Source organism: Podarcis pityusensis (genome assembly GCF_964106645.2).
Source record: "Podarcis pityusensis genome assembly, chromosome: 4".
Lineage (NCBI taxonomy): Eukaryota > Metazoa > Chordata > Lepidosauria > Squamata > Lacertidae > Podarcis > Podarcis pityusensis.
The window spans coordinates 27013461-27035262 of record NC_138027.1 but is presented as its reverse complement, the minus strand read 5'-3'; the positions used below and the strand labels follow the sequence as shown (position 1 = coordinate 27035262).

The following is a 21802-nucleotide window of genomic DNA, read 5'->3' as shown; positions in this document are numbered from 1 at the left end:
CTCCACATAGTTCTTCAGCTGCTCCCCCCCTTGAAAAACACTGCTATAGAAGTTCCACGATGAATTCTGCTCGGTATTATGGTTGGAAGATGGCTGTGGGAATAAAGGGCTTTGTTACCCCCAATTTCTTGACGCAGGAGGCCGATCCATTCCTGCTGCCTTGGGCCAAACTGCATGTTAACTTAATTATGCCTTTTTAAAAATAGCATGCTTAATGCTGCCACTTCTAATTTGAAGGAAAAGCTGCCCTGAGGCCCTGATCTTGCACCCAATTCTTATCTGGGACCCTCACCAAGCCCCATCCCATGAAGCTGTTTGCCCCCCTGGGTGCTTTTATGGACTTAATAATATGACTCTTATTTTGAGGATTAAAGGTGAGGATTAAAGGGGCCACTGACCCCTAGGGAACATACACACAGAATACACACAGAAACTTTCTGATTCAAGAGTTTGTTTGTCTGTTTGTTGACATATTTTTAAAATACCAGGGATATAAGAAGGTGTCACTTTCCATTCTTCCACGCCATCATCACTTGCAGCACTGCTTCCTTTCCACTGCAATTCAGCTTGCAGAAAAAGCTATGTTATTCATCTCATCGTCTGTTGTGGCAAAATTTTACCCATTCAATTGTGTGATTAATGCCATAATTAATTATAGAATCATTACGTTATTCCACACCATTCATTTCAGTGCAGAGTAAAATGTAAGGCAATTTGGAAAGAAAGTCATCAATTACGCATTGCTTGCAAACTGAAAATAACAACAGTGAATATTGATCATGTTTGCTGGATTGACTTCCGCTCTGGACAGGGAATGAATAAGCAAACGCCAGCAATTTCTGCTCCCATTTCTGCTTCCGTCAGAATTCTTTGACAACCCTGTGGTACATAGCATACAAAATTACAATCAGAGTCATGCCAGACAAAAAGACACCTTTCCTCTTCCAGTACAGTTATATATTTCTTAATGAGCAGTTAGAATGTTTTTCTTTAAATAGAGTAGCTCAACCAGACCAAAAGAGCTGACTGAAAACTTCCACACAACATACCAGTCAACAGACGGCAGTTTCTCTCCCCACCACCACACAAAAAGCCTACAAAATTACTCAAGCAACAGAAATAATATATTTTTCTTGCCCAGAAGGTTGACCAAACATGTTTCCTGAAGCTTAATGATCTTGGCGCAGTTGTTTCCATAAAGCCTTCTGTTTCTGCATGTGTTCTAGAGGCCAAGTGCTGGGGAGGAGGGTTATGTTTATTTTGGAATGTGAGCATCTAATTTTTGCATCAGCCGTCATGCACTATTTCAGGGCGAATCCAGATTTCACTCTCTCAAATTCATATGTAGGTAACACAAGCATTCAGCTGACTGAATATCCTGAGGACATGTCAAAAATGGTAGCTTCCTATGCTCTTGTCTCAGCATTGCAGTGTCCAACCAGAAAATCACTTTGGGGAAAATCCAGGTACCTCCTGGGAATGGGACACTTCCATGATCACTGTGGGAAGCCAACCATTTAGACTGCACAACCTGCTCTCAACGCTGTAGCTTTGTTGCCCAGCAGGAGTGCCACTCAGTCTGTCCATTGGCACAGCAGGGAGTGGAAAGGCTAGAACCACAGACCATCTGATCCCTTGAAGTCCTTTAAGGTTAAGGTTAGGTATTTTGTGGTTTTATTTTTTGATTTTATTCTGTGGACTGCCCTGAGACCTCCGGGTATATAAATTCAATAAAAAATAAAAATCCCCTTCCTACTTGGATGTCGTTTCCAGAGGGTGATGCTTGTGGAGCGTTCCTTGGCCCCATGGAGCCTCAGGGTTCAGTTTTATCCCCTGTGCTGCTTAACATCTATATGAAACCTCTGAGTGGAGTTATCCTCAGGTTTGGAATACATTGTCAGCAGTATGCTGATGACACACAGCTCTGCTTCTCCTTTGCATCTGCAGGTGTGGCAATGGATATGTTGGACCATTGTCTTGCCTGGGTAATGTACTGAATGAGAGCCAACGAACTGAAGCTCAATCCGGTAAGATTGAGGCACAATTAGTAGGTGGTTCCCTAGACTGGATAGATGGGAGGGGGCTGCTCTTGATGGGGTTACGCTTCCTCTGAATGAGTGGGTATGTAACTTGGGGGTACTTCTCGATCCATTGCTGTTGTTTGAGGCTCAGGTGCCCTCAGTGGCGCAGAGTGCCTTCCACCAGCTTTAGCTGGTGGTCCTCCATTGCCCCTATCCGGATAGAGATTGCCTAACGTCTGTCATCTATGCTCTGGTAACCTCTAGCTTAGATTACTGCAACATATTGCACACAGGGCTTCCTCTGAAGATGGTTCAGAAGCTTCAGGCTCAATTCAAAGTGCTGGATTTGACCTATAAAGCCCTAAACATCTCAGGATCGCAAACCTCAGGCACCCCCTCTCTCCATATGAACCAACCCAGATCCTGCAATCGGAAGCCCTTCTTTGTGTGCCTCCTCCACAAGAGGTCTGGAGGGTGGCAACACGAGAACGCGCCTTTTCTGCAGTGGCTCCCTGCTTGTGAAATGCTCTCCCCAGGGAGGTTCGGCTAGTGCTTTCATTACATATCTTTAGGCACCAGGTGGAAACATTTCTCTTCAACCCAGTGTTTGGCTGATAAATATTCTATGGCTTTTAAAATGTGTTTGTGGGAAGGGGGTTGTTGGTTTGTTTTTATTATGCATTCTGTATTCTCATTTTGTATTTGTCTGTCGTGAACTGCCCTGGGATCTTCAGATGAAGGACGTATACAAATTTTTACAACAAACTCAGTGATAGAAGTAATCTGCCCTCATGAGTGAATGGCCCAAGAATGGCTAGTGCAAACGGCAGTCCCTATACTGTTGCGCCCATCTGTTGCCATGTAACACCTTTGCTGAAAGACCTGCACTGCCTGCCAATTTGCTACGAGGCCTGGTTTAAGGTTTGGGTATTAACCCACAAGGCCCTAAACAATTCAGCGGTGGGATACCTCAGGACTCTAGACCTGTTTGGCCACTTTGGTCATCGTTGGAGTGCCGCAACCTGCAGATGTCCAGATGGCAACAACCATGATGTGGTTGGTGGAGTGGGGGTATTTGCCTGACCCCTTATCACCAGTGGTGTCAGTCTGGCTGAGCCAATCTGGTGCTCAGTGCCAGTGTGGTGTAGTGGTTAAGAGTGGTGGACTTGTAATCTGGTGAACCGGGTTTGCGTCTCCGCTCCTCCACATGCAGCTGCTGAGTGACCTTGGGCTAGTCACACTTCTCTGGAGTCTCTCAGCCCCACTCACCTCACAGAGTGTTTGTTGTGGGGGAGGAAGGGAAAGGAGAATGTTAGCCGCTTTGAGACTTCTTTGGGTAGTGATAAAGTGGGATATCAAATCCAAAACACTCTTCTTCTTCTTCTTCTTCTTCTTCTTCTTCTTCTTCTTCTTCTTCTTCCCCTCCTCCTTCTCTTGCCAACGTGTTTGCACTGTGCTGACCTCTGCCACTTTCCCCCACCCCCTCTTCCTCACAGTAAGCTGCAGCAGTGCAGCTGTCAGTGGTGACAGGGGGTCGGCTAAATGCCCCAAGCCCACTGGCCACAAGTGGGGCTTTTTCCAGGGTGGTGTTCACACTGTGAAATAGCCTTCTCCCTGTGCTGAATTCGTTGAAGTTTTGGCAGATGCTGAAAACCTTTTTGTTCGCCTTCGCATATGATGGCTTGCGATACCAGCTGCTATGGCGTTGAATGCCTGCTGTTTTTACTTTAGATATTTTGGCTGCTGATTATGTTATACTGCATTGTTTTTACTTACGCTGCATATTTGCAACTGTTGTGTTGTTTTTCTTCTTGTTTATTGCCTGGATATGATTACATGGCAGGTAGTATATAAATATTTTTTATATTGGAATACATAGAATAAAATACCCCCCCCCCATTGCACAGCTAACACCAGTTACAATTGGAAGATTAGACAGAAACACCAAGTGAAATATTATGGAATGTATCTTTGGCATATTGAGGCTATTGTATTCCACAGAAAGGAACTATTTCTTTCCCTACTCTGCACATAGCTGCTTCGAAAATGATTCTTTTCAACACGTTAGTGCTGGCAACTGAAGAATGAAAGAACTGTCTCTATAGCTATAAACACCACTACAACTGCTGCTGATTTCTGCATCTAAACCAACTTGGAAATTAAATGTCTTCCTTCTGCAGGAGAGTCCCTTAAGCCTCAAACTGTTCACCCACAAAGAGTATTATTGGACTCCTTTAAAACATACATCAGAGGGAGAGTAATGAGTCCTATAAAAATAAAATCCGGAATTTAATTAAATTGAAAGAAGAGAAAACAGAGACCATTATAAGCCCGTGCTGCTTCACCCTTCCTTGAACTACTGAAAGAAATACAAAAGGCAAAATTACAAAATTAATAAGAAGTCTTTACAGATGAAGTTGGGTTTGCATTATGGTGTTAAAAAAGAAATGTGCTGGAGGAGAAGGAAAAAGGTTAAGCTATTCATTTACCAATGAGGCAAGCATTCAGGCATTGCTCACTATAAGAACTATCACAGATACACCAGAGCTGTGAGACCACTCATTCAACTCTGCCCACAAAATCAGCAGGCCCCGCATGTGGTAACCTGAACCTCTGAAGCACGGCTTCCGTATCTGTGAAGGCTTCCCATGAGATTAAGACCCCTGGTTTTGGCTGCGAACACATTAACATTTACTCTGGCTCCAGTGGGCTCCCACCACTGGTGTCTGAAGCAACATACACATGGCATTAACCACAAGGCATATCTCTCCTGTAGTTTCTTGATAAATACTACTGCTTGATGTGTTTTCCCTCAAACCAACTTCCATCCGATTTGAAAACGTAACCCACATTCACTTGGCAGTTAAGCTGAGGTGTGTGCATTTGAGACTACCACTGTGCATGTACAGATGGCAGCTTTCTTAAATGGGAGTCTGTGGGCAGAGTTGCATGCAGGGGAAACCCAACAGGTAATGTGCATCAATTTTGAGCATCTCAAAGTTGTGCTCCTGCAAGTTCACATTCCCAGCACATTCACACTCCTGTCTCAGCGACGTCTATGCTGGTTTGGTCATGTCCACAGAATGGAAGATGGCAGGATCTCCAAGGATGTGCTCTATGGGGGGCTGACTTCAGGCACCAGGTCTGTTGGCAGTCCAGTTCTGTGTTACAAAGATGTCTACAAATATGACATGAAGGCTGGCAAAATCCACCCTGCTGTGCGGAAATCCCTTGCAGATGACCACAGTGCCTGGAGACCGTCAGTCAGATCTTGCATCCACAGCAGTGACCAGAGGAGGAATGGCCGCTGGGAGGAGCACAAAGAGAAGAAACGCCATTGTACATCTGCAGCAGCACAACCAGACGCCTTCTTCTGTCCCAGCTGCAACAAAACACGTCTCCCATATTGGTATCTACAGCCATAGCAGGAGCTGTAACTCTCCAACGGTTTGACTTCACCCCGAAAGGCACACCCCTCCAATGTCTCCTGAGAGAGATGGAAGCCAGCCAAAAATGTGCATTGAGTGAAGACATCCCTGCCCCCTCACTCTCCTCTCCTCTTCATATACTCCTTGTGTGAGGGGACAATGAGGATTATCAGAGGCTGTGGGGAAATCCTGTTGTTTCCACAGCTCCTCCCAGCCTTCACCCTCGCTTTAGGCACTGACATTTGAGACCAGGAAGCCTATGGACATAGAAAATAAACCCATCAATTCCCTCTGCCTGCCACTTGTATAATGTTCTACTTTTACCTTTGGCCAGATGGTTAATGCAGCAAACACTGCAAAAGTTTGTTAGCTCTTGGAAGTTGAATAAAACAACTCCCACTGACAAGCCTTTAAAATTTTTAAAGACACCGGTAAGCAAGACACCCTGTGGGCAACATCAAGCACCACAGCTCACTGTGTAATGTGCCAGGGCAGTGTGCTGCACTTACATGTTGCATAGTCTTCTTCCAGCAGGCAAGGTTTTCATCATTCTGCCCGAAAACAAGTAGTAACAGCTCAGTGTCAGCCTAACCTAAGCCACGTGGCACGAGAAGCAATGAGAAAACCTGAACTGTTTAAAATAAACTATCAGGCAGGAGCTATGACAACTGAGTGAACAAGGGGTGGCATATTTCGTATTTTCTAATTCTAGGTAACTGCACTCTCCACCCAGTTTCTTATATTCTGTTAGAGAAGGTCACCCAGCAGCTGCATGTGGAGGAGCGGGGAATCGAACCCGGTTCACCAGATTACAAGTCCACCGCTCTTAACCACTACACCACACTACACCACACTGGCTCTTTAGAGGAACATAGGAAGTTGCCTTATACTGAGTCAAACCATTGGTCTATCTCGTTGTCTACATTGACGGTTAGCGACTCTCCAGGATTCAAAATAGAGGACATTCTCAGTTCTGCCAGGGATTGAACCTGAGATCCGCTGAATGAGAAGCAAGTGCTGTAAGACAGCGCTATGACCCTTCCCCATGTTGTGAACATCAGACATCCGTGATGTTTGTCCGGACTGCAGTTTTCCAGAGCTTCACAAGCTAACACCAATTCCCAAATTCTTTGCAAGGCTTCAGTTACAGATTATGCCCTGAGGCTCCCCTTCTGACATGAGCTGGCCTCGCTGCCTCCACTCCATCACTTTCAGCGCTAAGGACAATCCTGAGCATCCAGACATCAACTGTGTGAATTAAAGCGCTTGGCCCTTTCTTCAGAGGGAGACCTTAGGCGGTGTGTCGTGTTGGACCCACACCTTAGCTTCTGCCTAGCTCTGTCATGCTTGCCGACTTTGTACCTTATGTCTGGGTGCCGTGGTGAATTTTGGAATAAAGCTTTTAATCCCAACAACCAAGTTGAGAGTCCGAGGAGACCCGAATCTGCGAGTGGGAGCCAGGACAGTTGGTGCACCAGATGTACCCAAATGCAACCGACTTGGACCCGTGAGGCTGATCCTGATAAGGATCTGCTCTGTAGCGCCAAAAAGGTTCTCCGCCCCTGCTTAAAGCAAGCAGCACTTTCCAGCATGGGTGGGTCCAACAATTAGGATCCAGCTGCGGCTGCTACTGTATGGGGCTGAGACCTAGTTTGTTTCTTGCCAAAGCTGTGTTTGGAGCTCTGCGTTCCTAGAATTCTGCATCCAGCCTGGACCCCTCTCTACCTTGTCTTGCCACAGTGTGCCCTACAACCAGCCTGAAACTCTCCCTTCACCCAGTCCGGGTTCTGCCTTTCCATGCCACACTGCAGAACAGGACACACTGTTGTTTAATTTAAACACATGAACTGGAACTAGTTGTTTGAAAGAACAAGCTGCAACGAGTCTCCGGTATACATGCTCCCTTCTCCTGTGAGGCTGTGAGGAAATTGGAAGCTTCCTCTTCCGTTTTTAGTTAGCTACAGTTTAGTGTTACGTCGGAATCCTAACTTGCAGTTAACTATAACTGTGGCTTATTGAAAGAAGCTGGCTTCATAATTCATGGTTTGAAGTTGGCTTGTTTCAAGCAAGCCACCGTTACAACCAAGCACGGTTTGTCAGGTTTGGATGAAATGGCAAGCTGCGGTTAATCAAAAGAAAAATGAAAATGTCCAAACTCCTCATCATGCCACCCTGCAGGAGGGAGGGCTGAAGGGGCTGGAGGCTGGATCTGCTGTCCCTGTGGATCTTGCCACCTGAGGCAGTCGTCTCAAGTTGCCTCATGGGCAGGCCAGCCCTGTGTATCTGCCATTTTCATTACACAGCTTCTAGTGAATGCTGAAGGAACACACCTCTTTGCCCTGGCTTTTGATGTGGTGTGCATTTTTTAGGACCCACCTCATTTTTGTGATTGTAAGCGGCTTTAAGCTGCTTTTAATATTGCGTTTTAATGTTGTAACCTGCCCTGCGACCTTGGGATGAAGGGTGGGTAATAAATAAATAAATAAATAGGTAAATAATAATTAGTTCCAGAGGTCATATAATGGAGCTGTTTCCACTATTACCTTTTTTGGAGGGGTGTGTGTGTGCAAAATCCTACAAAAATACAAAAATATCTTAACAATGATTCCAGTTGAAAATTGCATGTAATATCTTTTCAAATTGCTTCTAATTTCAGGGCTCATAGAACAAAACTCCCTAATCAACAAAGCATAGTAAATAATTGTATGTAGATATGCATACTGTTTATTGTTGTTATACACAGTATTTCAAAGCTGTTATCAGAGCCACTCCCCCCCCCCCCGAATACAAACAGCACATCCATCAATGATATTCATTCATTCCGCATGAACTGGTTTTCTTTCGTTACTGTATAATTTATTTCTATCAGTGCCATCATTCACTAAATGATCTTTATTGAAAACTGCTCAGATTAAAGATCCATATACTGTATTTAATTTGCTATTAACGATTGATTTAATTGTACTCATTAAGCCATGTAACCTTGTTTATTTTCTTTGTTTCATTAAAATCCCCTCCCTACCATGAATTAGTTTTCTAATTATGTTTCCTCAACAGGTTTTATATCCATAACTGCTTTTTATTCTTGTTAAAGGAAGGCTGTGCTCACGAGGTTTCTTTGTGTAACAGACTCTACACACTTATGCATAGGTTACACATTACTTAATGCTCCAAAGTATCATGTTTCCAAGGCTTAGCAAAGACACAGAAATAAAAGCAAAGCAGCCATTGGCTGAAAATCACCTTGCTGATGAAAACCAGAACCAAATAAAACCTTGCTAGTACATGAGCAGTTAAATGTTGGGCAAAAAGACTGCAGTTCTTGAATGAACTTGCATAGGAACAATGGCTACAGACAATAACAGCTCCTCATGTTATGGGTGAGAATTTTTGCCAACATCATCACTCCTTACTCATCTCCTGTCCTGATGGGGTGGAAACCCTTTTATGACATCCTTTTGATAAGACCAGCCAAAGAATTAAAATGTACAGACATTATTGGGTAGGATCCAAGTTATTTCAGATGGTGCTTCTGCAATTTGAGCGGTTTTTATGTCTGGGAAATTCCAAACGTATGGCAACCCTACATTAAGGCCCCGTCTGCACCATACATTTAATAATAATCTTAATAATTTATTACTTATACCCCGCCCATCTGAATGGGTTGGTCTAGCCACTCCTGAGCAGCTTCCAACAGAATATAAAAAACACAATGAAACATCAAACATTTAAAACTTCCTGATACAAGCCTGCCCTTAGATGTCTTCTTAAAGTTGTATAGTTGTTTATCTCTTTGACATCTGATGGGAGGGCATTCTGCAGAGTGGGCACCACTACCCTCTGCCTGGAAAAGGCCCTCTGCCTGGTTCCTGTAACTTCATTTCTTGCAGTCTCACGCCACACCACGCTCCAAGAAACCTGGGAACTGTAGTTTGGTAAGGGTGCTGAGAGTTGTTAGGAGACCCGTATTCCCCTCATAGAACTACATCTCAGAGTGGTTTAACAATCTCTCTACCCAGGGAGCTCTGGGAATTGTAGTTCTGGTCCATGACTGGTTACAGCGATATGATGCTGTTTAACCAGGGCCCTTTGGTTTGTGATGTTACAGCTGTTTCTATCCACCTGCTGGTTAATGCATTGAGTGTACAGTGGCACCTTGGGTTACAGATGCTTCAGGGTACAGACTCTGCTAACCCAGATTAGTACCTTGGGTTAAGAACTTTGCTTCAGGATGAGAACAGAAATCGTGCTGTGGCAGCGGGAGGCCCCATTAGCTAAAGTGGTACCTCAGGTTAAGAAGTTTCAGGTTAAGTGATGGACTACATGGAATTGGCGGAAATGACTGGCAGAATCCGTGACCAGGGAGAAGAGTCGGTGGAAGAAGATTGGAAGAAATTCAAAGATTATTTACAGAAACATTGCAAAATTAACGAATGTTAGAGTGATGTTGGATTGAAGTTAAGTGGCTTCTAGCTGTACAGGCTTTAAAGTTATAAATATATCAAGATTAAGGATTAGGATTAAAAAGGTTAAAAGAATGGAAAAATTGGTTTTTAATAGGTAAAAATTTAATGTTATAATATATTAAGATTAAGGATTGGGATTAAAAAGGAGGGAAAGAAATTGCTGGATTAACAAACTGAATTGGAATACAAAAGAGGGAGGTATGAGGAGGTCCGGGAAATAAGTAAATATAAAAGAAGTGATGAAAAGACGGAATTGTTTTTAACTGTTTTTTCTTTTTTCTTTTTGTATTTTGCATTGTGTATTTTTCCTTTTATTCTTAAATTCTTCTTTTTTATTAATGTGATTCTTTTTTTGTGAAACTTTAATAAATATCATTAAAAAAAAAAAAAAGAAGTTTCAGGTTAAGAACGGACCTCCAGAACGAATTAAGTTCTTAACCCGAGGTACCACTGTATTCATACTGTAATTAAAGCCTCCTACCTAATGATACCCAAAAATTCACTTTAGTGGTACCCTCGCTCCCAATGTGGGACTCTAGCTCCCATAATCAGTCTCTGCCACCTAGCACAACCAATGGTCAGGAACGTTGGGAGATGTTGTCTCACAAAATTTGGAGCAGTGGCAGACTTTGGGCTCTTAAATTTCAGTGGTGCCCTGCGAGATGCTAAAATTTGGCACCCCCTGCCTCTCATGCTGCATTCTGTCCACAGCATTGCTGTGGCACCCCCTGCAGCACAATGACCAGCGCAACCCAGTTCCACCTGCTTTTGTACATTGTCCTTGCTGTCCTAATTGATGGTTGTTTTCCATCCTGCCTGCCTGAGGAAGTGCTCTATAGAATTCTCTCCTTGAATGCCCTCGCTTGAATTAGACAGGTGTCGTCTTTTGGGCAATATCTTCCTCTTTTCAACAAGTTGTTTAAGTTGAGATCTTTCCAAGTCTGCAGCTGTACTGGAATTGTTTTTAAAGATGCCGTTAAAAGTGTTTTTACCGTTCTATCACTAGCTGCTTGCCTCCAGGGGCTCCTTTGGGAAGATTGGTGGTGGTGGGGATATAAATTTTATAAATAAAGGATCAAAATCTCGCATAAGCAAATATTTTGGCCCGGTAACAGGCATCAACATGACCCTTCAGGAAATGCTGAGGAACAGCCCTGTTTGGAGTGTACTATGAGCTTCTCTCCTGCAAGGCTTGTGCACCCACTGACAGACATTTCCCTCTCTTTTCAACTCTCTTGTGTCTCAGAAGACTCCCTTTCTGATTTCTTGCTCTGAGGAGATTAGTGTCTTGGGGGAAATACAAAAACGACAACCAGTGCTTTACACATTGCTCAAATGCGCCACCCCCACTGCTTCAGAAGCCTTAAAAAGGAAAAAAGGAAGGAAACTTGAGGTTGGTGGCTTGGCAGGTGCAACCCTTTTCAGGCAAACATCTGTTTTAGTGGTAGCCTGGAACCAGTGCATGAAAGCAGAAAGCCTGCCTCTGCTCCCTTCCCTTCCCCTTTTCTTACTGTTTTTACAGACATCGAGGTTCCTGTGGAGGAGATGCACTCATGCTGCAATTTCACTCAAGCTTGCACATTGAGACTTTGCACTGTCATACTTGTAAAGGGGGGTTACCAAGGGTGAGGACGACTTCCTTTTAAAACAATAACTGTTTAATGCAGCTGTTATTGTTCTACATAACAGCCAGACTTTAGTTACTGCACAAAACTGGTGTAAAAAAAACCCCTAAGCTGGGAAAACTTTGATCACATTCACACCATACTTTAAAGCTCTATGATACCGCTTTAAACAGTCATGGCTTTCCCTAAAAAATTCTGGGAGCTGTAGTTTGTTAAAGGTGCTGAGAGCTGTTAGGAGGACCCAGAGCTACAATTCCCAGAGTTCCCTGTGCATTGAGGGAAGCCGTGACTATTTAAAGAGGTATCATAATGTTTTACATGTATGGTGTGAATGAGGTCTTTGTGAAGGCTGTTATCTTTTTGTTTTTTAAGGATACAGGTACAGTTTGGTATAGTGCAGTAAAATTGGCTTAATAAGTACAGTTTGCCTTAAGGGGCTAGAAGGATGTTATTACCAAAGACAATGTCGGACGTTGGAGATGTTGCGCCTGTAATGTAGGACTCCATTAAAAGCATTTTGCAGAAAGTACTGTAATAGCAAAACAGCTGAACAGGCAATATGATGAAAATTGTTGCTATGTGTATATATATATATATATATATATATATATATATGTGTGTGTGTGTGTGTGTGTGTATAAAAATACATACAAAAAACAGTAGAAGTACCGGTAATAAGTGTAACCAAAACAAATGCATGCAGAGATAGAAATAATAAAATGAAGATACAATGGGGAGGAAAACCTAAAAACAACTGAGAATACAATACAGCATTCAACTATCAGATGTTTTAAAAGTGGGGAGAGTCAATTCATTTCTCAATAAAGCCTCTCTACAAGCTTATCTGTAGAACAGGAGGTTTAGTGGGCTGTTCAGCTGAGTTAAAATAGGAGAAAAACTTAATAGCCTGTCGAATAAAAAAGATGTTTTTAATGAACCATTAAGGATTCTCCGTCCTGAAATATCTTGGTTGATTTCTATTTAACACAAGTGGAAAAGAAACGTAAAAAGATTGTTTGGGCAACCATATCAAACTAGGAACATAGAAAGCTGAATTATACCAAGTCAGACTATTGGACCTCATAGCTTAATATTATCTTTGCTGATTGTCAGGTTTTCAAACGGCACATTCCAAGCCCGTCCTGAGGAACCAACCCTGTAGATGCTTTCCCACTGAGCTATGTGCTTCCCATAAATGGCCCCTTTTAAACCTTTATGTAGCCTCTTCTTTTACAACCTCTATTTATTACCCAGGCAGCTGACAGTTTAAAATCATGGCTTAGATTTGCTCAGCAGTATTTCCAAATAGGCACGCCAGCCAATCATTCAAAGATGCAGGCTCCACACCTATTCAAAAATAGATTTTCCCATGAGAAGGTGCCCCAGCTTGTTGCTTCATGTGGCACATCCATAGCACATTTTCCTCATAGCTCTTTTGTGTGTGTGGTATGGGCTGCAAATATGTGATAAGTTGTGGAACAAGGGAGGGAGAAAGAGAGATTCCAAGAGGCCAGTCAAAGAGAAATCCAATGTAATGAAGAACCTCTGAAGCAGAGTAACCCCTTATGTATGAAAAGAAAGTAGATCTTCTCATGCTGCAACTTGAATCTCTACACAACTTGCTATGTGTACGGTAATTTATTCTTCACAGATTGTATGTCTTCTTGAAGTCACTAGGTGGCGTTGGACTATGACACTTGGTTGAAAAATTCGACTAACACCCTATCCTACCCTTTTTACATGGGAGCCAGGGCTAAAGTAACTAGATGTGAGAAATGCATAAATGCAACTCAAATGGATAAAGAGACATAAGAAGAGCTCTGCTACATTAGACCAAAGGCCCATCTAGTCCAATATCCTGTTCTCACAGTGGCCAGCCAGATTATTTACTTATTTTATATGCCACTTAAATGTCAAAATAAGCTTCTAAGCAATTAACAAAGTATAAAAAGCAAGTTACACAAACCATTGAAATATAAATATCCTTAATTCAAATACACAATAAAACAGCATCATTAAATTAATACAAAAATAAAAAAACTAATGTCAGGAAATTAAGGGAATAGCAACAAGCGTATCTTCAAATGCCCGTGAAATCTGTTGCTCACATTTCCACAGTAGGTATATATATATATATATATATATATATATATATATTAAGGAATTATTCAGTAAGTTCACATCTAACTTGGCCCTTGGTCCCATTTATTTCAAAGTGACTTCCAAGTGATTAGATTTAGGGTAAGGATGCATTTATTGTATTATCATGAGTCATTTTTGTGATTGCAACAAATTTCCCATTGGTTTCTGAGACTGGCTGATGAGAGAATGGCTCTTTCCATGTCCTGAACGAACCTCCACTTCCGTTGTTGCTGAACAATGTCCACTTTGACATGTTAAGTGGAGATCGCCAGCTTGGCATCAACAGGCACCAATACGTCTGCCAGTAATTCTTATAGCACCCACAAAAGGTCTCCGTAAACATCCTCTCAAAAATTCACACTAAATGAGAGGTTTGCATTGGCTTGGCCCGACATGGAACATGCATCCTTAAATATGTCCATATTTCTTGGATGCCAGGACTGGACAATCATACTCATTTTGGAGAATGGCAAAGAGCATTTCTCCATGAGTGTGCGTGGCAGTGGCTGATGCAGGTGCCTTTCCCCACACTGATGGGCTTGGGGAACATGTCAACACCATTTTGTGGTCCTGCCTCTTTTCCTGCTCTTTTAGATGTGGCAGCCATTTTGTGTTATGCCACAGACACGTACCACCCCCCCGGCAGCCATTTTGTATTTGTTACCTATGGCACTATCTCAAAATTCCAGATATGCCCACAGGTCCCAAACGTTTGGTGACCACCTGGTGGTAAGGATATGTGGCTCAACATAACACATTCTTTCTTAATTAGTTAATTAATAAATACCTACTGGCATAAACAGTTGTTTACTGACATTAAAAGAAATAACATCATTTTGGGTGGCTACGAAAAACCAGCAGGGAAACTGAGTTTGAAGAGAGAGTAACAGAGTATCATACCTGTGAAACACTACATCCACATAGGTTTCTGAGCTCAGAGCTCTGAAATGACATGATGTGAGTTACAGCAAAGCATGCAATCCACTTTTGTCACTGGGAAAAGCAGAGACCACCCACTGATCACCAAGAACAGCTGATGTCTTTTCTTGGCCCAGAGAGTGCATTCACTGGACTCATATGGCCATATGGACTCATCAGGAGAATGTGATAAGAAATTCCACTGTTCTTTGCACTGCAAGGGAAAACAGGTGCCGTGAGAGCCTATCTTTGGGTAACTCTGTGTCTGTGTGTGTGTCTGTCCACCATAAAGCATGTATGATTTTCAGTGGGGAAAGAGAACTTTAATTGCGGTTATTCATAATCCAAGTTATTCATAATCAATACTGGAAAATGTAGGCTATAAAAACCCAACTCTGCTCTCATCTGCACTTGTATAAATCAGCCACTCGCTTGTTGTCCTCATTTTATTATTGATACCTCTATGTTCCAAAATAATCCATCAGGTCCTAAATCAGGCAAACAAAAAAAATACACTTCAGATGGACGCCGCTTGCTTTCAAGGCATGTGCCGGAGCCCAGGAGGTGATGAATGTTAGGCAGCGTTGCCAGATTACCCATTTAGAACATGCTGTCTCAAATCCTCATGTTTCATTTTTGTTTAGTTTATTCAGTCTGTTGCCTCATATTGCCATCCTCTTTCTTTCAATGACCCAGACGTATTAGCTGCTGCCTCTCATACATAGAGGCTTGCAGGCCCATCCCCCTCGTCTCCTGCCCATCTGTTCTCTTGCAAACACTCTTTGCCTTTTTCCACTCCCAGAGGGAACCAGCTGACAATCCACACTGACAAACTGAGGGGGAGAGGAGAGAGAAGCAAGGACAAGGCAGCCCCCACACTCTGTGAGCAGGAGGGTTTTCACAAACATAGCAGCAGCCTTACAGCAGGAAAAAGCAAATCCTGTCCATCAGCTCGTTCTCCCACTCAGCCATTTGTTCGAGTTTCCTGACTGTGATAAGAAATCCTAGTGTGCAAGTTAGCGCCGTGTGGAGCATACCTAAATTCTTCTTTTTAATTATTTTTTTAATGGGCTTCCAGTTTTCAGAATACAGTGGTACCTTGGGTTAAGTACTTAATTCGTTCCTGAGGTCCGTTCTTAACCTGAAACTATTCTTAACCTGAAGCACCACTTTAGCTAATGGGGCCACCCGATGCCGCACAATTTCTGTTCTCATCTTGAAGCAAAGTTCTTAACCCGAGGTACTATTTCTGGGTTAGCGGAGTCTGTAACCTGAAGCGTATGTAACCTGAAGCGTATGTAACCCAAGGTACCACTGTATACAAACCTAGTTGCATAACAGCATAGTGCTTACATCAGTATAGATAACAATAAACGAATAAAAACCGAATAACATTAAAATCCAGGTCTTGTAAAGTTGATGAGCAGCCCGAAATTCTTGTATCTTTTTGTACAAAAGTGCAAAGCAGTTTTTGCTGCCTGAGATGGGACTCAAGCCCTTCCTCTGTTCTTCCACACCACCAGCAGCCACAAGTCTAATATAGCTTCATCAAGTCAGTGGTGAAAGGCTTTGCCAAGTCTTCTGAGGCTTGGCCAGGCGAGACTTGAAGGAACCTGTGGGAGGGCTGCTGACCAGACCAGTCCTCTGCTGGAAGTGGGGCAGTTGCTGCCCTTCGGTCAAATGAGAAAGGGGCCCAGCAGCAGCTCCCCATGGCCTAGCTGGCAGGCAGAGGTTCCAGTGGTGCAGTAGTGATGCCTCATGGCTGTAATGATCCAGCAAAGCAAGAGTGGGAATTCAAGCAGTGTGGTGGCAGAGACTCAGGCAGGTGGTGAGAGTCACTTGCTCAGCTTCCCCCCTCTCAGTCTTATCATCTGAGACGAAGGATCGGGGAGGAATTTGATTCAGTTCACATTTATAGCTGAATTTATCAAATTAGCACTTTCTGAAACCGTAGGAGAACTGAAACACAGCCAGCCTTCCAGATTCACACCGATCTGAATGTTGCGATGGAGTTCAGCAGCTGACCAATGTGTACAAAAATCAATGTATTAGATAAAAGTGCATAAAAAGGAATATATTAGTGAAAATAACAGACAAAAATGCATTACCGTATATTGGGAATTTTCTTTTGCAAAAATGTGTACATTAGTCAAAACAGAAGTGGCTTTTATGTTGTGTGAAAGAAAACTAAAAAAAGCAGAAATTAAAGGAAACATTGGGAAAATGGAAAAATGTGCTGTCTGGCATGCCTACCACAGAGAGGCTTGCCAAGCAACAGACTTATGAAGTTTTTGGTAAAATATGATTTCTTCTGCCACTCCTACAGAGATAGTTGCCAATGTTGTTGACATGAATTTTATAGTATTCTTACCTTAAGATATTCCATTGCTGAGGATGTTTTATTGCATTGCTTTTATTTGTTTTTGTTTTATTGTACAGTACATCATTGCAGCTACTTTTGGAGAGACTGTTTATAAATATAAACCAACAGAGTGGCATTTGCCACATACTTCCGGATAAGTTGCTTAGGACTGAAACAGATGTGACACCAAAAAACAAAAAACAAAAACATTTAAAACCAGCCTCAGAGGGATTTTAATTTATGTCAAAGCAGACTGGGAGAAGGGAATGTTAACCCTGCTTATGTGCCATTATGAAGCTGCTATGACATCCATCAATGGGGGAAAAAACACAGTCACAGGTACTTGTGTGTTCATATTTTTCCACCAACAGGGCCAATAGCTGCATGGGAGTGGGCCAAACTGAACATTGTTTTTCACCAGCTGATGGTGGTATGCACCACACAGGTACCTGATGCACATGGCTTTATTTTTGCTTTATTCTCTGCCTTACAAAGGGGCCTGTGTACTGAATGGAAGTAGAGAGTTGAGAAGCCCCACTTTAGGAAATAGTACCTAAGAATCCAACTACATGTGCTGCAACCAGATCTCCTGGTGACCTTTTGGCTACATACACACCATACATTTAAATCACACCTCCCCAATGAATCCTGTAAGCCGTAGTTTGCTATGCATGCTGGGAATTGGAACTCTGGGGTGGTGCAAAACTACAGTTCCCAAGTTTCTTTTCTTTGGGGGAGGGGAATGTTCTTCAAATGTATGGTATATATGCAGTCTTTATGTATTTGTGACTTGTCTTGGGAGAGAACCTTTCTAAGGACTGGGTTAAATACGCAGAAGTTGCTAATAGACTCACTAAGGAGAAAAAGACAGACACTAAACTCAGCGGAGCTTACTTCTAAATAGGAATCCACAGGATTTTTGCCAGCTCATCTATCAACCCATGTCTGTTTATTGTGTAACATTTTGCTCATCAGTGCTCCCAACGAGGAAGGACCATCTGCTCAACACCCTCCCCCCCCCCAAAAAAACCAACCACTTTGCATATAAGAATGTGCTGTGTGTGCTTCAGAGATGCAAAAGAACGGTATCTTCAGCCCTGAGTGTAGTCAACAGCAGCTTTGAGCTGAGGTGAGGGACGGGGAGGTATGGAGCCAAGTCATTCTCTCCCATATCCACCCACAGTGGCTTTTAAGATTTAAAGAAATTATCAAGAGAGCCAATAATGCATTGCTTGCATTACATCTTACTTGGCCTTAAGGGGCAGCCTTTCATTGGAAGATGACACCCTTAGGAGTGCTGTGCAGCAATGAATAATGGCTATTACATTTTTTAGACATTTCCAGTGCCTAATAATGCTGATCTGATACCTACCTGGGAAATTGCCATTTTAGGCCTGGAGCCTTGAATTGAATCCTTAGCTGCAAGTTACGGCTGCAAATTAATGCTAAGGTTTTCATTGCTGTTTTAGATGCTGCACCAAAATTATGGAGCACTTTGGTGCTGTTCATTGAAAACTCCTTTTTTCTCCTCTTTGCAGATGTTCAGCTGTCTCCAGCTCAATAACTTGAGCTTCTCTCCAGAGAGCTTTAAGTTCTTTAAATATCTTCAGGTTGCCAGATTTCTTATGTTCTCTATCCAGGAAACCAATTTTGTGTCTAAACTCTCGAGATTAGTTTGACAGCATCTTCCGTGTGTTCCATGCAGCCCAATAAAATGCTGCCTAATTGCTGCCTTTGCAGAGTCTCGGGAGTGAGTGGATTTGGCTTTAGACTATCATTGTGGACAATAAATTCTTCTCAGGCTGCCGTTAAGCCTTATTATTGAAATTGGAGCTGCAGTTCTCTAAGTAACCCCAAAGCACCTTGTACAGTTGCTCCCTTCACACACAATGCAAGGCTGTGATTTGCAGGCAACTGATATGATGAATGAAGACAGAAACACCAGCTTTCTTTCCTCTTCAAAATGAAAATCAGTGTTTCTTCAAACACAGCAGTGAGCAGCACTTAAGTGGAAACGGATAGGATTTATGTTAGTAGTGACAAAACTGTTTTGTCACCCACCCACCTAGAGACTTAAACATGACTAAATTTAGTTGGATCTGAGCCAATTTTGTTAAATTTAGTTGTATTATTTATTTATTTACTCCATTTCAAAGGGCTGCAACAGGAGGAAGGTATTTAAAACACCCTGCTTCTGCTTAAATATGTTTAGTATTGTACTGTTTTCTTTCATTACTACTGCTAATTTTATTTATAATAATTAACAGCACAATCTTAGGCCCGTCTACTCTGAAGTAAAATCCCAGTGAGTTCAATGGGATTTATCCTCAGAGGCTGTAGGGTAAATGCATTTTTTTTGTATCAAAAAGCATTGTACGGTAATGATGACTCTATACCAGTGTTTTTCAACCACTGTTCCGCGGCACACTAGTGTGCCGCGAGATGTTGCCTGGTGTGCGGTGGGAAAAAATTGAAAAATTCGAAAGATTAAAAAAAAATAAAAAATTCAAATTTTCCCCCACTAGGCAGGCGCTGGACTGTGTCCTGGGTATGGGGTGGGGTGGGGTTTTTGACCCCACCCTCGGCCAGCAGGGGCGCCGATTGGCGCTCCTCAGGGGGACACCCTCCACTTTTCTGATGTCCGGGCTGTGATTGATCCAGACTCCAGCCTGGACCTATCACAGTAGGACATCATCTTCCGACTTCCTTCCCGCCCGAGCACAGCGTGCGCAGCAGCGGAGAGAAGAAGACATCGCAACTCGAGTCACCAGGAGGACCGGAGAAGTTGTCATTTTATTTCTCTTCAGTCTCCACTGAATGCCTTGACTGTGTTAGGGACCCTTATAGCTCAGCATCAGTTGGTGGAAAGGACATGACTTTACAGGAGCAGGAGGAACTAACTGAACTAAGACAAAATCGTGGTTTCAAGCTAAGATTTGCTGATCTACCTTTGGACAGTTTTTGGTTGGATACTGCCAAGGAGTTCCCCCTTCTGGCAAACAAAGCTATTTTGACATTGCTCCCATTTTCCACTACATATCTGTGTGAGGTGAGCTTTTCAAGCATGATTGCTATAAAAACTAAATACAGAGAGAGACTGAGAGCTATTGACGAAGAGCTACGTGTGTGTCTTTCTTCGATTCTAGCCAGAATATCAGCTTTGTGTTCAGCCAAACAGGCCCAGGTTGCGCATTGAATAAAGTATTTTATAATTTTTCATATTTCTGTTTACTTACTATTTCATAATAAAGTAATTATAAAATACTTTCTTTGTGTTTATTTGATTCCTATTCAAGAGAATTACTTTATATATAGTCAATATAGGCACAGAGTTAATTTTTTTAACATTTTCTAATGGTGGTGTGCCTCGTGATTTTTTTCATGAAACAAGTGTGCCTTTGCCCAAAAAAGGTTGAAAAACACTGCTCTATACAGCTTTAATAATGTACATAACACTTCAGTTTTATGATGGAGGAAATAAAGATAGGTACCGTGTCCACAATTTAATTTTACCATGATTTGTAAAGTTTAATAGAACACATCTTACTATATAGTCAGAGACTTGGTAAAAGCTCAATATGATTTTATTTGTATTTCTTTTCTTCATAAAATTTATATACCACTTGATTGTAGGGAAAAAAATCAAAGCAGTTACCGTTTTCCCATGACTGCATTAAGGACCTTGGTGGGATAAAAGGTGGGTTATTTAGAAGAGGTAGGGCTGCATCCAGACCCATAGCTGACCCATTGACACTAATGGAACAAGGTAGCCATGACTACCTTAATTCCCATTGAATTCAGTGGCATGACTGTCTGGCTACAAGCCTGAATGCCTATTTTATTTTATTTATTTATTTATTTGTTTGTGTGTTTGTGTGTGTGTGTGTGTGTGTATTACACACACACACACACACACACACACACAGAGTGGTACCTCGGGTTAAGTACTTAATTCGTTCCGGAGGTCTGTTCTTAACCTGAAACTGTTCTTAACCTGAGATACCACTTTAGCTAATAGGGCCTCCCGCAGCCCCCGTGCCACCAGAGCATGATTTCTTAACCTGAAGCACTATTTCTGGGTTAGCGGAGGCTGTAACCTGAAGCGTATGTAACCCGAAGCGTATGTAACCCGAGGTACCACTGTATAACACTATTATATTATTACACTTTGTAGCCATGATCGTTATACATCAACCAAGCTTGCTTGCAATTAAAGAGAAAAGAAAAATGACATCTGAAGGGGGAAAGGGGGCAGCATAGTAACACTCCCCCCCACCAATCTCGGTGAATAGATTAAAAGATAGAATTATTTTTTTAAAATGCTGACGTGAGCAGAAAACTCTGAACTGAGGAAAAGTTTATTGGGTTCGGGAGGGGAGGGGGCAGCAGAAACCGCCCGTTGGTTCGACCTCGAAGATTCAAGTCTCCCTCCAGCAGGGGGAGGAGCGGCAGGAGCTATGCACACACGCACGCGTGCGCGCGCGCCCGTCCCCTCCCCTCTCTGCCTCCATGGTAACCAATCGCCGCCGCTACCGCGCGCTCGCACCAACGAGCCGGAGGGCTGAGCCCCCTCCTCTCCCCTCTCGCGTGCGCGAAGAGACACGCGCGAGCGCTCTCTCTCTCTCTCGGGCCGGCCTTTCCATCCTCCCCCCCCCCGCCCCGCGCGTTCTCACCGGGTCGTCAGCCCAGAGTCAGGAGGATGCGAAACGAACCCCCTCGCCGCCAGCCGCCAGCCGCAGTGTTTCGTAGTTAGGCGTCCCTCCGCAGGTAAGCCAAGTCCAAAGGGGTCCGGGGGGGGGATATTTTTTTATTTCTCCCCCCTCCCTCTCACTCCTTCGCG

The 21802-nt window shown here is 43.0% G+C and overlaps 1 protein-coding gene and 1 long non-coding RNA gene across 5 annotated transcripts in view; one reads left to right on the top strand and one right to left on the bottom strand.

Annotated features, from left to right (window-relative positions):
* Positions 1-13698: 13698 nt before the first annotated feature.
* LOC308476564 lies at positions 13699-21769 on the bottom strand. Of its 2 annotated transcripts, XR_013985959.1 has the most exons (3): positions 21636-21769; positions 18335-18965; positions 13699-16620 (listed from the first exon to the last, which is right to left on the bottom strand). It is a non-coding gene; the product is annotated as an uncharacterized lncRNA (long non-coding RNA). The 2 variants fall into 2 exon arrangements; XR_013985960.1 differs by lacking the exon at positions 18335-18965 and having other exon boundaries at positions 21636-21743.
* The window catches only part of KATNAL1 (katanin catalytic subunit A1 like 1), a 35061-nt gene continuing 34785 nt past the window's right edge, over positions 21527-21802 (top strand). For all 3 annotated transcript variants that reach the window (XM_081004136.1, XM_081004137.1, XM_081004134.1), the window contains exon 1: positions 21527-21729. The gene's annotated coding sequence lies outside the window, so the exon portion shown is untranslated. The remainder of the gene's footprint in view (positions 21730-21802) is intronic.